Genomic DNA, 14,728 nt, shown 5'->3' with positions numbered 1-14,728 from the left:
CCGCCTCCCAAGTAGCTGGGATTACAAGTGCCCACCACCATGCCCGGCTAATTTTTGTATTTTTAGTAGAAACAGTGTTTCACCACGTTGGCCAGGCTGGTCTCGAATTCCTGACCTCAGGTGTTCCACCCACCTCCTCTTCCCGAAGTGCTGGGATTACAGGCATGAGCCACCATGCTTTCTAAATATCATTCTTCACTTACAGAAACCAAGACCTCTTAAGAGAACTGGTTGATTCTAGGAGTTAATAAATGAAAAGTAAAAGATGAGTCTGGGATAGCTTCTGGTGTCAGAAAGTAAGAAAGTGCTCAAAGAAGGACACTGAAACCAGCCTAAAATTTCCTGCTGGCCAAATCTGAGACAATCTGAACATCAAACTTAATAATGATAGTAATATAACCCATTGATAGTAATATACCCATTGAATAATTTATAATTCATGAGTCCCAATTAATATAAAGTGATATAAAATTAGTTTTGAAGAGGAATGGAAAATTTACATATTCTCAAAGTTCTTCCTTACAAAACATGTATTTGTTACAAAGGAAAAAAGAGTAACTTTACAGCCAAGAAGCACAGTAGATGCCACCTTAATGAAATGATCAAAGTTAACGTCATTAGTGATAGGACATATTGAAGTGTGAATCCAATGAGAAGAACATACGACTTCTTTTGTATTTCTGTCAAAGATACATAACCTGAGTTTAATCATTAGAAAGCATGACACAGACCCAAGTTGAGAGATATTTTATAAAACAATTAGTCTGTAACTGCAAAAGAGTCAAGAAAGTCACAAGAGTCAAGAAAAAAACTGAGGAAATGTTCTCAGTTGAAGGAGACTAAAAGAGCTATGACAAATAAATGTAATGCATGATTCTGAACTGCACTTATTTGCTATAAAGACACTACTGGGACAGTTAGTGAAACCTGAATGAGTTTGAGAATTATACTGTAACAGTGCGTGAGTGTTAATTTCCTGATTTTGGTAGGAAGAATGTCCTTGTTTATAAGAGAATGCTAAAGTATTTAGGGGCCACGAACACCATGTTGGCAACTTATTCTCAAATAGATGAGGAGAAAAAAGTCTTTTGTTCTATGGTTTCAAATTTTCTATAAATTAAATACTGTTTGGAATAAAAATACACTGTTAAGAAAATAAAGAGGAAGAAAGAGTAGGCCATTGGTTGGATGGGAATTGAAGAAGCATGGAGAGGTGAGACTTGAGTTTGTCAGAAAGGAGCAGAAGCATTTCCGGTGTCAGGGGAGCACCCAGGGAAGAAGCCCCAAAAGAGGAAGAAGAATGGCAGGAATTGGGAGGAAAGTTACCCCTACTCACCTGGCACAAGTGGCTTGTGTTAGAAAGAGGGTAACCATGTAATTTATCATGCAGACGAATGCACTTCTGATAATGAAAGAGAGCACTATTAATAATTACATTTGGTCTTCAGTGTGACCTTTAAGAAAAAACAATATATAAAGAGAAAATAAAGTAAATAAAACTACTTTTAAAAATTACATTTTGACATGAGCACATGACTATTTGGAGAACTGCCCTTAGCAAACTGGGATGTGTGACTCCAGCTAGAATTCAACAAGAGATCAGGTCATTTAGGGGAAATGAAACCAAACTGTAGAAGTTTGAAAATGGTCTTGCCTTCTGATCAGTAGTGAATAAATACATAAATAAAATAAAATAAAAATGGTCAAACAGCATGAGCTTTTGTATGTTCTCCTCTTTACTTGACCTCACAGTGGTATGTGGTACAATCATTTTCAATGTACTCTTTTCTTGTCTTCAGTGACCCCATATTCTCCTAGTTTTCCTCCCTTTACCCTGGCATTTCTCAGTTTTCTTCACCTATCTATATCCATCTTCCCCTGTTCAATCTCAGATGGTTTAGTTCTCCAGGGATCCATTCTGGACCCTCTTCTCTCTCGTCTCTATAATCTTTACCTATTGGTTTAAAAAAAATTATTTATTTATTTTTGTGTTACGTTTACTGGTTTGATTTTTTTTTTTAAATAGAGAACTAGCTCTAATGGTTTGCTTAATTAATTAATTAACTAATTAATTTATAGAGAACGGGTTTCACCATCTTGCTCAGGCTGGTCTTGAACTCCTGAGCTCAAGCAATCCCCCTGTCTCGGCCTCCCAAAGTGCTGGGATTACAGATGTGAGCCACCACACTTGGCCCTACTACCCTTTGATTTAATGTTCTGTGCTGATCCCCAAATATGTGTCTCAAACCTCTCTCTCATCTGACTGCCTAGCTCCAACATTTTACTGCCTACTTGACAGTGACATTTGGAGGACTCATAGGTTTCTCAAAGTCAGCATATCAAAACTAGAGCTAGTGAGTTATTGGGGTGGTTGGGGTAGGGCATTGCCCACTATCTAATCCCTCTGCGGTTCTGCAGTGGGTCTAATGTATTTCACTTTAGACTCTTTCCTCTTGGGCCCTCATATACCCTCATCTCAGAGGGTGTTGAGGTAGTTAGTCTGCATCCTCAGGTATGATGGTTAATTTTATGTGTCAACTTGACTGGGCAACAGGGTGCCCAGATAGTTGGTCAAATATTATCCTGAATGTTTTGGAGAGGGTGTTTTTGGATGAGGTTAACATTTACATTGGGTATACTGAATAAAACAGATTGCTCATTCTAACATGGGTGAGTCTCATCCAATCAGTTGAAGGCATGAATAGAACCAAAGGCTGACCTTCTTCCAAGTAAGGGGATTCCTTTTTCTGACTACCTTCAAACTAGAACATTAGCTTTTTTCTGCCTTTGACTCAAACTGAAGCATTTGTTCTTCCTGGTAAGTGAGTCTGCCAGCCTTTGAACAGGCACTATGCCATCACTTCTCCTGGTTCTCAGGCCTTAGGACTCACACTGGAATTAAACCATTTGCTCTTCTGGATCTCCAGCTTGTTGACTCAGCCTCCAGATATTGGGACTTGCCAGCCTCTAGATATTGGGAATTGCATGAGCCAATTTCTTATGATACATCATATATATATAATATATTCATTATAATCATACATACACACACATCCTGTTGGTTCTTTTTCTGAAGGACCCTGACTGATACACTCAGGTCTCTGGTCATAGCAGGGAGCATGGTCTTGTCGGAGTCTTGCTGGGGACACACAGGTCACTGATGAAGGATGATTCGCTTTCTCAGTACAGGAGACCTGCTTTGGAAGGCGCTGGTCAGGCAGTGGATAGTCAAGTCCCAGATCATCCCAGGAATCATTTTACACTTGGCAATAACTCTTTGATATCCACAGAATTGGCCCATGAGGTTGGGGTGACTCAGAGGAGGTCAGGAAGTAAGCTGTCCTAGTGATGATTGAGGTAAGGAGTCCAAAGTCCAAAGTGTTCATCTTGGGTGGAGTTGGAAGTGTGGTTGCAACAAGAGTGGTGTTGGGTCTTGGTGACCTGCTCCCAGTCAGAGTAGCAGTCAAGAGCATTCTCCCAGGTACCTCCTGTGAGCAGCTTTGTTGCCCTCATGATGAAGGGTCAGACCATAGCTACCTCTGGATGGTGTCAGTGACTAGGGTGGAAGGCACAAAGTAGGAGTGCCTCAGGTGGCAGATGTTCCTGTCTTTGTCTAACATCTCCTGTCCCAACCCAAGAGAAAGGGCTGCTCTGGACCTGAGGGAGCTGACTCTGTAAGCAGGGGAGCCAAGCTGTCTCTCCTAGCTCCAGATAGCTCTGATGTTCTCTGGCTGGACTGAGCACTTGGCCTCAGAGAATGAGTTTTGCCTGATCTGGGCAGCCCGAGTAATAATGGCAGCAGTGCAGGGAGTAATCTCTCTGTCCAGGAAGTTGAGGGCCTTGCCATGGTGCCTGAGGTGAGAGTAGCCAGCCTGGGACAGGTTCTAGGGGCCACACAACACGTCACAGTCAGGGAGGCAGATCTGCTTCAGCTTGTCCAGGGAGGGCCACCTAGAGGGGTGGGAGGAAAGTCATCTAGCCAGAAGCCCTATTCCCATGGGCAGGCCCTGGTAACAACACTAGACAGGACAGGGTGCTGGGACTCAGCCTCAATATGGCTGTGGACCAGGAGGGGCTGACTTTGCCTATTTCTGCTCCTAGCAGGGAAAGCAACTCCTCCAGATGTGAGTCAGACCTACCTCTTCCTGTTCGACAGAGCACTGGATGGAGAGGGGTATGGCAATGCTTCCTTTTGGATGAAATTGCTTCCAAGGGACTTCTTAGATTCCCACCCTTAGAACCATGGAAGATGGGGGCTCCCCTCTTTCTATTCCACAGGCAGTCATAAGAGAGGGTGGCCCTGCTAAACTAGGGCATCTTCAGGAAAAATCCCCTTCTCCTGTCCCTCCTGCCCAATAATCTGGGGCAGTATTTTGGTCATACCTCTTTCTGCTCTGGAGGGTTGGAACCTCCTGTAAAGCAGCAGAAGACAAATTCGATAGGCCAAGGTCAAAGCTTCTCTAAATGGGGTCCCCAGCTGGGATGAGGATCAACCACTGGCTGCTCAGAGGGTTGGGTTGTCTCTGGGAGAGCTGGGCTTAAAGGGAGGGATCACAGGAACATGCTTCCTTGTGGCCACTACTATCGTTGTGATGCCAGAGCTGGTTCTGCTCCTTCTATAGTTGGTTATGTCCAAAAATGGAGCCCTTGATTTTATTTTGTTTTTTATTTTTTTGAGACGGAGTCTCACTCTTGTCACCCATGCTGGAGTGCAGTGGCACAGTCTTAGCTCACTGCAACATCTGCCTCTAACCTCTGCCTCTGGCTGAGGCAGGAGAATCACTGAAGTCCAGATTCAAGTGATTCTCCTGCCTCAGCCTCCCAAGTAGCTGGGTCTACAGGCATGCACCACCACACCTGGCTAATTTTTGTATTTTTAGTAGAGACAGGGTTCACCATGTTGGCCAGGCTGGTCTCGAACTCCTAACCTCAGGGTGATCCACCTACCTTGGCCTCCCAAAGTGCTGGGATTACAGGCATAAGCCACTGCACCCTGTGCGGCCCTTGATTATAATCCCCAAATCTCCTCTTCTATTATATTTCTCATCTCAGTAACTAGCACCACCATCTACCCAATTGTTCAAACCAGAAAGCAGGACGTGGTCTTTGATTCAGCTTTTTTCTTTACTACCCTCTTGTATCAGATCCATGAGCCAGTTCTATCACTTCTACTTCTTAACTACATCTCTAACATGACCATGTCCCTTCCTCTCCATTGCCATCACCATGATCCAGGCCATTGTCATCTGCTGCTCAGACACAGACAATGGTAGGGTTCTTTTTATTGTTCTTCCCATGTCCTCTTTCAACTCGCTCCAATCTACACCTCACACAGCAGCCAGAGTAGATAGACTGTCTCTGTGATTCTTGGGCACAGCGCTGTTGATGTGCTTCAGAGCACTTGTCACAAGTTAAATATTTTACTAATGGTGTAATTAGCTGCTTAATCTCTGTCTCTCCTACTAGAATGCAACTCGCTCCAATCTACACCTCACACAGCAGCCAGAGTAGATAGACTGTCTCTGTGATTCTTGGGCACAGCGCTCTGTTGATGTGCTTCAGAGCACTTGTCACAAGTTAAATATTTTTTTTGCTGCTTTTGTTGTTGTTGAATTTTTTTATCTGTCTCCTCCACTAGATTGTAGCACCATGATGCAGGGAATCTTGTCTGTTAAGGTCACTATTGCATCCTTCCTGCCCAGCACAGTGCCTGGGACAGAGTAGTTAAATCAATAGTTTTTGGGTGAATGGCATTAGGCCAAAGAGTTTTGATTTGAGTCACTAAGCAATTTGGAGCTAACACACATTGTAAAGAAAAAAAGGACTGAAAACATAAGGATACTTTAGAAAGAATAACGAAGGCAGCTGGATGAAGATTAATTCTGGTTCTCCTTTATTAATAGCTTCTCAGTTGATAGGGCCTAAGGTTGTGGCATGAAATTTCAAAGGGAGGGCTGGAATCCTATAGAGGGTTTAAAGGAAGAATCAACAGAATTGCTATCTTCTTTGGCCAGGTGCAGTGCCTCATGCCTGTAATCTCAGCACTTTGGGAAGCTGAGGCGGGTGGATCACTTGCGGTCAGGAGTTTGAGACCATCCTGGCTAACATGGTGGAACCCCATCTCTACGCAAAATACTAAAATTAGTTGGGCATGGTGTTGCATGCCTGTAGTCCCAGCTACTCAGGAGGCTGAGGCAGGAGAATAGCGTAAACCCAGGAGGCAGAGCTTGCAGTGAGCCAAGATAGCACCACTGCACTCCAGCCTGGGTGACAGAGCAAGACTCTGTCTCAAAAAAAAAAAAAAAATACAAAAATTAGTTGGGCATGGTGTTGCATGCCTGTAGCCCCAGCTACTCAGGAGGCTGAGGCAAGAGAATCACTTGAACCAGGGAGACAGAAGTTGCAGTGAGCCGAGATCACACCATTGCACTCCAACCTGGGTGACAGAGTGAGACTCTGTCCACCTCCCTCCCCCCAAAAAAAGAATTGCTATCTTCTTTAATATGACTTGTTTATTTATTTCAGAGACAAGGTCTTGCTCTGCCACCCAGGTTGGAGTGCAATGGCACGATCATAACTTACTACTACTACCTCCAACTACTGCGCTCAAGTTATCCTCCTGTCTCAGTCTCTCAAGTTCCTGGGACTATAGGTGCACACTGCCATTTCCTGCTAATTTGTAATTTTTTTTTTTGTAGAGATGGGGGTCTTGCTATGTTGCCCAGGCTGGTCTGCACCTCCTGGTTTCAAGTGATCCTCCTGCCTTGGCCTCCCAAAGTGCTGGGATTACAGGAATAAGCCACCACACCAGGCCCTTGAATATGTTGATAAGAAGAGAGAGAGGCAGGCATTGATGTTGTGAGTCTGGTGGGCCAGAAAAATAGCATTACCTGTCTCTTCCAAAAAATGGCATGACTGGGAAGAACCTCAAATTTGAGGGGAAGATGAACTCCGTTTAAAAACGGAGTTTAAAACGGGTTTAAAATGTTGAGTTTGAAATGACCATAAATATTTTCTGTGGGCTGCTGAAAAAAGCCTAGCTGGAAACCTTTTTTGACATTTTGGTCAGCGATGAAACAATCATGGAGTGTATTATTCTTGATTTCTTTGTTTGTAAGTTCAAGAAATTAACATAGATTCTATAATTCTAGCAGGAAGAAGAGAGTTAAATTTCTAAGAATTCTAAATTCTGTTCAACAGAATTTAAGAACACAACCAAAGTAATTTTCAATCTAGTTTAAAAAATTTTTTATTTTTAGAAATGGGGCCCCACAGTGTTGCCCAGGCTGGAGTGTAGCGGCTACTCACAGGTATGACCACAGTGCATTACAGCATTGAATTCCTGGGCTCAAGCAACCCTACTGCTCCTGCCTCCTGAGTAGCTGGTACTACAGGTTTGTGCCACTGCACCTGGCTCCATTATTATTATTATTTTTACATCAAACATGACAATAAGTATACCATTATCTATTGGATAATACAAAGAATTTATTGTAAGAGTATTTGCCCTGATTTAATTTCTACTTTTGTATATTTTTCTGTATTTTCTAAACTTTCTATGATAATGTATTTTTATAAATCAGGAAAAAATAGGACACTTTTTTTTTTTTTTTTAAGAAAGAGAAAAGACTCACTGCGTCAATTTCTGAGTATTTTTGGGTTAAGCTTTTGCCTTACATACACTAAACATATGTAAGCACTGAAGCTACAAAATGCTCCCAGAAATCCCTGGAAATTTCCCTCTAAGAAGTACACACATGTTGATATTTCCTGGAATTCATTGCAGCTGGTTTCCCTTTTCTGGTTTCAGACAGCTTTGGTCCCAAAACTAATTCGGCTGGAATTAATAAGCCCATTGTTCCAATACTTCTCCCTGAAGGGAAAATTCAGGGAATTGTCCTTTTTTTGATTATTACAGTTCCAGACCTAAATATTAGCCACTCTTCTTGATGTAGCTTTGATTTCTTAGACAACTGTCATACGAAAGGTGTTTTTTATGGGTTTGCTTTGCTGTGCTAGGGCTTCCATTTTACCAGCAACCAGTTTGGGAGGTGGTGGAGTTGGGGGCAGGACAAGGAAGGGGAGTAGAGAACAGCGCATGCCAAATGCAGAGACCTTTTTTTTTTTTTTTTTGAGATGGAGTCTCACTCTGTCGCCCAGGCTGGAGTGCAGTGGTACAGTCTCCGGCTCGCTGCAACCTCCGCCTCCCGGGTCCAAGCGATTCTCCTGCCTCAGCCTCCCGAGTAGCTGGGTTTACAGGCACCCGCCACCACGCCTGGCTAATTTTTTTGTATTTTTAGTAGAGACGGGGTTTCACTGTGTTAGCCAGGATGGTCTCTATCTCCTGACCTCATGATCCATCTGCCTCAGACTCCCAAAGTGCTGAGATTACAGGCATGAGCCAACACGCCCGGCCTCGCAGAGCTTTTTTTTTTTTTTTTTATCAGACTGAAGAATGGTCTACCAGACTTACAGGTGGACCTCAGGTCAATGACTGGGAAAGACAATGATCTGGAATGACATTGAGGAATAGCATACAAAACCAGGTATATTTCACTAGGATGAGAAGGTGGCATATTAGCGCTTTATAGCATGAGGGGTTAAGTTTGCTCCCATAATCAATGCATTGCAATATAAGGAAGAAAGAAGTCAACTTGCTATGCAGAAAAGCATATTTAAACAGAGATATCAGGAAATGGAGCACACTGCCTCGTGTGCCATAAGCTGTCAATCCGTGGGAGTTTACAATAAGACCCTAGAAGACCACGCTCTGGGTATGGTGTATAGGGGAGCTGTGTGTTGGATAGAGTACTGGGCTTGGTCATCTCCAAGATCCTTCAAGCCCTGAAAACCTATGATTTCATGAATAATTAACAACTTAATTGACCTGTAAGCTGATATTAATTCCATAGATCATACATGTTTTTCTCTCAGTTACAGGGTAATAGTTTGGTACTTCTGTGCTGTTTCAAAGATACTACTTTTCCAATGTCTTCAATTGCATCAAAATCTGGGGTCTCCATAATATAGAGCCAAATTAAAGACTCTTCACTTTATCAGTCAAGATAGGCTAGGTTATGTTACACTAACAACGAACCACCAAATTTCAGTAGCTTGAAACAACCTCGGTTCGTTTCTCAGGGGAGTTGGTTGTTGCAACATAGTGGTTCCGACTCCAAGACCCAGGCTGATGGAGCAGCTAACTGGAAAAATACTGGTTGCTATGACAAAGGAAAAGAGGAACTTCAGCATGAAAGTGACACAAGTAACTTCTGCTCACATTTCATTGGTCAAAGCAAAACACATAGTCACACCTAAAATCGGACAGGCAACGTACTGCATAAGCCTTATTTAAAAGGGCAAATAAAAATACTTATATTATAAATAGCATATAATTTATAATTTTTAAAAATTTAGATGTGAGCCTGGTGCGGTGGCTCACATCTGTAATCCCAGCACTTTGGGAGACTGAGGTGGGCGGATCACTTGAGGTCAGGAGTTTGAAACCAGCCTGGCCAACATGGTGACACCCCATCTCTACTAAAAATACAAAAAAATTAGCCAGACATGGTGGCAGGTGTCTGTAATCCCAGCTACTTGGGAGGCTGAAGCAGAAGAATTACTTAAACCCAGGAGGCGGAGGTTGCAGTGTGCCGAGATCATGCCACTACACTCCAGCTTGGGCAACAGAGCGACACTCCATCTCAAATAAAAAAAAAAAAAAAAGAGAGAGAGAGAAAAACTTAGATGTGAGTAGAACTTTTGAAATGCTTCATGGGGCTTGAAAACGATTTGGTCTTTGTCCTTTTAAGCTGTTTCAGTATTACTGCAGTTAGAGGACAAAAGTACCCAGAGGAAGATGTAGTCCTAACTCAATGTAAGGAAAAGGCATACTTCTGAGATGGACACTAACAAGAATCCATGTATCATGGGTTGGGTTTCTAATACAGAGATTTGCAACAGGTATGGATTCCAGATGTGTGGAAATATTAAAGGTCTTCTCTTTGGGGTGGTGAGGCAGAGTCGTGGGGTGGTCAGACTCTTGAGCCTGCTGTCTTTGGTCATGAGCATCCTCACCCTTCTACCCCAGAGTGCTTACAAATATTATTATATTATCTGTGTGGTTGAGAAGCACTGGCCAGAGCAATGGTTTCTATATTCTTCAGACTGATGCTGATCTGTGAACAAGTCTTCATCAGCCTAGAGAAAAATAATAAAAATGTGAACATGTAGTGAGGTGTGCATAAATCTAAATGTATTCCATTCAAAGGGCTGTATTGTACTTTGAAATTATGTCCTTTTTCTTGAGAGAAAAAGTTTTCGGTCAATGAAAAATACACAGAAATCTTGTTTATCACCTGTCAGATTGGCAAACATATGAATGTTAATATACTTTTTTAGTGAGATTGTGGAAAAAGAGGTAATTTCCTATTTTTTAGTGAGACTGTGGAAAAAGAGGTAATTTCCTATGTTGCAGGTGAGAATGCAAAATGATTTGACCTGTATTGTGATGGTTTATTTTATGTGTCAGCTTGACTGGGTTAATGGATGCCCAGATAACATTATTGGCCAGGCACAGTGGCTCACGCCAGGCATAGTGGCCAGTACTTTGGGATGCTGAGGCAGGCGGATTGCTTGAGCTCAGGAGTTTGAGACCAGCCTGGACAACATGGTGAAACCTCGTCTCTACAAAAAATACAAAAAAAAAAAAAATTATTGATAGCTGGGCATAGTGACACATGCCTGTAGTCCCAGTTACTTGGGAGGCTGAGGTGGGAGAATTACTTGATCCCAGGAGGTTGAGGCAGCAGTGAGCTGAGATTGTGCCACTGCACTCCAGCATGGGCAACACAGCCAGACCCTGTCTCAACAACAGCAGCATTATTTATGTGTGTCTGTGAGAATGTTTCCAGAAGAGATTAATGTTTGAATTACTTGACTAAGTAAAGAACATCTCCCTCACCAATGTGGGTGGGCCTCATCCAATGTGCTGAGGACCCAAATAGAACAAAAGGTGACAGGAAAGACACATTTGATCTTTCACTCCTTGAGCTAGGATAACCATCTTCTCCTGCCCTCGGACCTTGGAGCCTACGGCTGTCAAACCTTCAGACTCGGACTAAATTACACCATTGGCTTTTTTGGGACTCTAGCCTGCAGATGGCTTATAGTGGAGGAAGCCATCTAACAAGGAAAGGAATGACCGACCTGAATTCAAAGCTCCCAGGCATGCCATGCCAAGCACATGTGTAAAGTTTTAAAAAATCTAAGAAGACATCCTTCTTGTCTCTCACCCACAGTGCAGTTGTTCAGTCCTCTGAACAGACATTTAATGTACCATGAGGTGGGGTACAGTGGCTCATGCCTGTAATCTCGGCTACTCAGGAGGCTGAGGCAGGAGGATTGCTTGAGTCCAGGACTTTGAGACCAGCCTGGGCAATATAACAATATCCATCTCCAAGAAAAATAACAAGAATTAGCTATGCATGATGGTGTGTGCCTATAGTACAAGCTACTTGGGATCGCTTGAGCCCAGGAGTTTGAGGCTGCAGTGAGTTATCATTATGCCACTGCACTCCAGCCTGGGTGACAGAGCGAGACCCCAGCTCTAAATAAATAAATAAATAAAATTTAGCACAAGCTCAGAGAAGCAGTGGTCTTGCTATATCTAGTCTCCCTAGGCAGCATGGAACAGAAAGGCACTAATAAAATATGCTCAGGACAAAATTTAATCTTATATACTTTATATAAGATTACTGACTTTTATTATAACGAATTATCAAAATACTTTTATTTTGAACATAGCTTTCTTTCAAACATTATTTTGAACTTTATTTTGAACATTCTGTCTTTCTTTTGAACTTTCTTTTTTTTTGAACTTACTTTCTTTAGATCTTTCTTGCTTTGAACATTTTTTCTTTCTTTATTTTGAACTTTCTTTCCTTTATTTGCCTCAGACTACCAGGTAGATTACAGGCACCTTCCACCAAGCCCGGATAATTTTTGTAAGAGACGCGGTTTCGCTATGTTGGCCAGGCAGGTCTCGAACTTCTGACTTCAGGTATCTCCCAAAGTGTTGGGAATACAGTTGTGAGCCACCACACCTGGCCTGGCTTTCTTTAAATAGAGAAATATGTCTAAGCCCAGAGGATACTCAGAAAGGTCTTGAAATCCGAAACACGAAAAGAAAAACACATAACTTTCAGCCAGGCATGGTGGTTCACTCCTGTAATCCCAGCACTTTGGGAGGCCAAGGCAGGCAAATCACTTCAGGTTAGGAGTTCGAGACCAGCCTTGCCAACATGGTGAAACTCTGTCTCTACTAAAACAAAAACAAAAACAAAAATTAGCCAGGCATGGTGGCACATCGCTATAATCCCAATTACTCTGGAGACTGAGGCAGAAGAACTGCTTGAACCTGGGAAAGCAGAGGTTGCAGTGAGCTGAGATGGCACTGCTACACTCCAGCCTCAGTGATGGAGTGAGACTCTGCCTCAGAAAAAAAAAAAAAAAAAGGAAAGAAAAAGACATACCTGGCAAATCACCATGAACATATGTGACAATGACGGTAGGACTTTTATTTTTTATTTTTTTGAGAGACGGAGTCTTACTCTGTCGCCCAGGCTGGAGTGCAGTGGCAGGATCTTGGCTCACTGCAAGCTCCGCCTCCTGGGTTCACGCCCAGCTAATTTTTTCCATTTTTAAGTAGAGACGGGGTTTCACTGCCTTAGCCAGGATGGTCTCAATCTCCTGACTTCATGATCCGCCCGCCTCGGCCTCCCAAAGTGCTGGAATTACAGGTGTGAGCCACTGCCTTGAAGGGTAGGACCCAGTTTTGGCAGGACCCATCGCATGCTAACTAAAGAGCCCTTGGGCCCTGATAACCAGCGGCAATACTTAGGTAGTACACCATGGGCCTTGGGTGAAACTTTGAGACTTGGTTTCAGGTGAGACTCAGCACATTCCCAGCTGTAGTGGCTATGGGAAGAAACTCCTTCTGCTTGAGAAAAGTAAAGGGGATTTTTTAAAATGTCCATATTCTTCTTCTTTTCCTTCTTCTTCATATATATATATATTTTTGTTCTGGTGGGGCCACCCCAAAGGGCAGACAAGTTTATTGGGAAGCAGCTTGGAATCAGTGGTTGCACTTGGCCACATGCTCTAGCTCATCCTAGCTCATCCTTCTTGATGACATAGGAGTTGGAGGAGCCCTTGGTGGCACTGATGAGCTCATCTTCCAGGCACTCAGCAATGGTCCTGATGTTCTGGAAGGAAGCCTCATAAGTGCCTCTGCACAGCAGCCAGATGGCCTGATTCATGCCATGCAGCGGGGACATGTCCACAGCCTGTCATCTCATGGTCTTGGCTCACCCAATGCATGTGGGGTCCTCCCAGGGACCACTGTTGATGATGGCATTCACCAGGACTTGAAAAGTGCTCTCACTCATGAGCAGGAGGATGATCTCAAAGGCATGCTTGACAATGTGCATGGTCATGGGTTTCTTGCCATTATTGTGGCCAAGCATCATCATGGAGTTAGGGAGGTACTCCAAGATGGGGCACTGTGTTTTGTAGAAATGCTTGGCAGCATACCGCCCTGCACTGTGAAGCAGGTACTTAGCATACTTCTCCTTCACTGCAAGGTAATCCTGCAGGGAAATGTCATTGATCTGCACATCATCGGTGTTCCACTTCCCAAAGAGCTAGATGTTGGGGGTCTCTTCCATCTCTAGTGCTGCTGTCTCCCACTTGGTCATCTGAAGGGCATAGCCTGAGCATCTCTGTTGCATGGCATGGACCACATGCCACCCTGGCACGGACCACATGCCACCCTGGCACAGACAGGAAGAGCTTTTTAATATACTTCCAATTCACCAAGAACAAAAGGGAACTTTTTCTTACACCTTAGGTACCAGCTCAGCCACAGGGGGGTTACAGCACCAAACTGGCTCTTGAGATCCCTGATTCCATGACTGGTCTCTTGGATGACATTTCTGGGTCTGTCCTGAGCCTTAGGGGAGCCCACTGCCCTGAAGGATGAGTCCCAGGCCAGGCAGGATTCACAACAAGCTGATTGAAGAGCCCTTGGGCCCTAAGGGAACATGGGTGGTAGCCTAGCAGTACTCCCATGGGCTTGTGGTAGCCACAGGGTGAGGTTACTCTGCCTGTGGAAAGTAGAAGGAAGAGTGGGAAGCAGTGCATCTTGAGGTTTGAGTGCCAGCTCAGCCACAGTATAATAGAAACCAGGTAGACTGCTAAGGTATTTAATTCTAGTCCCTGGTCCTGGGATGACACCAACGGACCCACCTGGGGCCTGGGGGAACTTACCACCTTGAAGTGAAGGACATACCCTGGTTGGCTTCACCACCTGCTGACTGTAGAAGCCCAGGCCCTTGAATGAACATAGGTGGTAAACAGGTAGTGGTTACAGTATGTCTTGGGTAAGACCCAGTGCTGTGCTGTCTTCAGATCTGAACCAGCACAGTACCCATGGTGGGAGAAAGTAAGGGAAGAGAACAAGATTCTCAGCCTGGTAATCCAAAGAATTCTTCCAGATCTTATCCAAAATCATCAGGGTGGTACTTCTACAAGTCTGCAAGAACCATAGCATTACTGGGCTTGGGGTGCCTTCTAATTCGGACATGGCTTAGATAACAACACCCAAGTCCTTTCGATTTTTTTTTTTTTTTTGAGATGGAGTCTTGCTCTGTCACCCAGGCTGGAGTGC

At 43.6% G+C, this 14,728-nt stretch overlaps 1 pseudogene; it reads right to left on the bottom strand.

The window, feature by feature from the left end:
- Positions 1-13,166: 13,166 nt before the first annotated feature.
- Positions 13,167-13,757, bottom strand: LOC105508495 (annotated as a pseudogene).
- Positions 13,758-14,728: the final 971 nt, after the last annotated feature.

Source organism: Colobus angolensis, unplaced genomic scaffold (genome assembly GCF_000951035.1).
Source record: "Colobus angolensis palliatus isolate OR3802 unplaced genomic scaffold, Cang.pa_1.0 Scaffold162, whole genome shotgun sequence".
Classification (NCBI taxonomy): Eukaryota; Metazoa; Chordata; class Mammalia; order Primates; family Cercopithecidae; genus Colobus; species Colobus angolensis.
The sequence above is the reverse complement of the archived record's forward strand: the minus strand, read 5'-3'. Positions and strand labels throughout refer to the sequence as shown.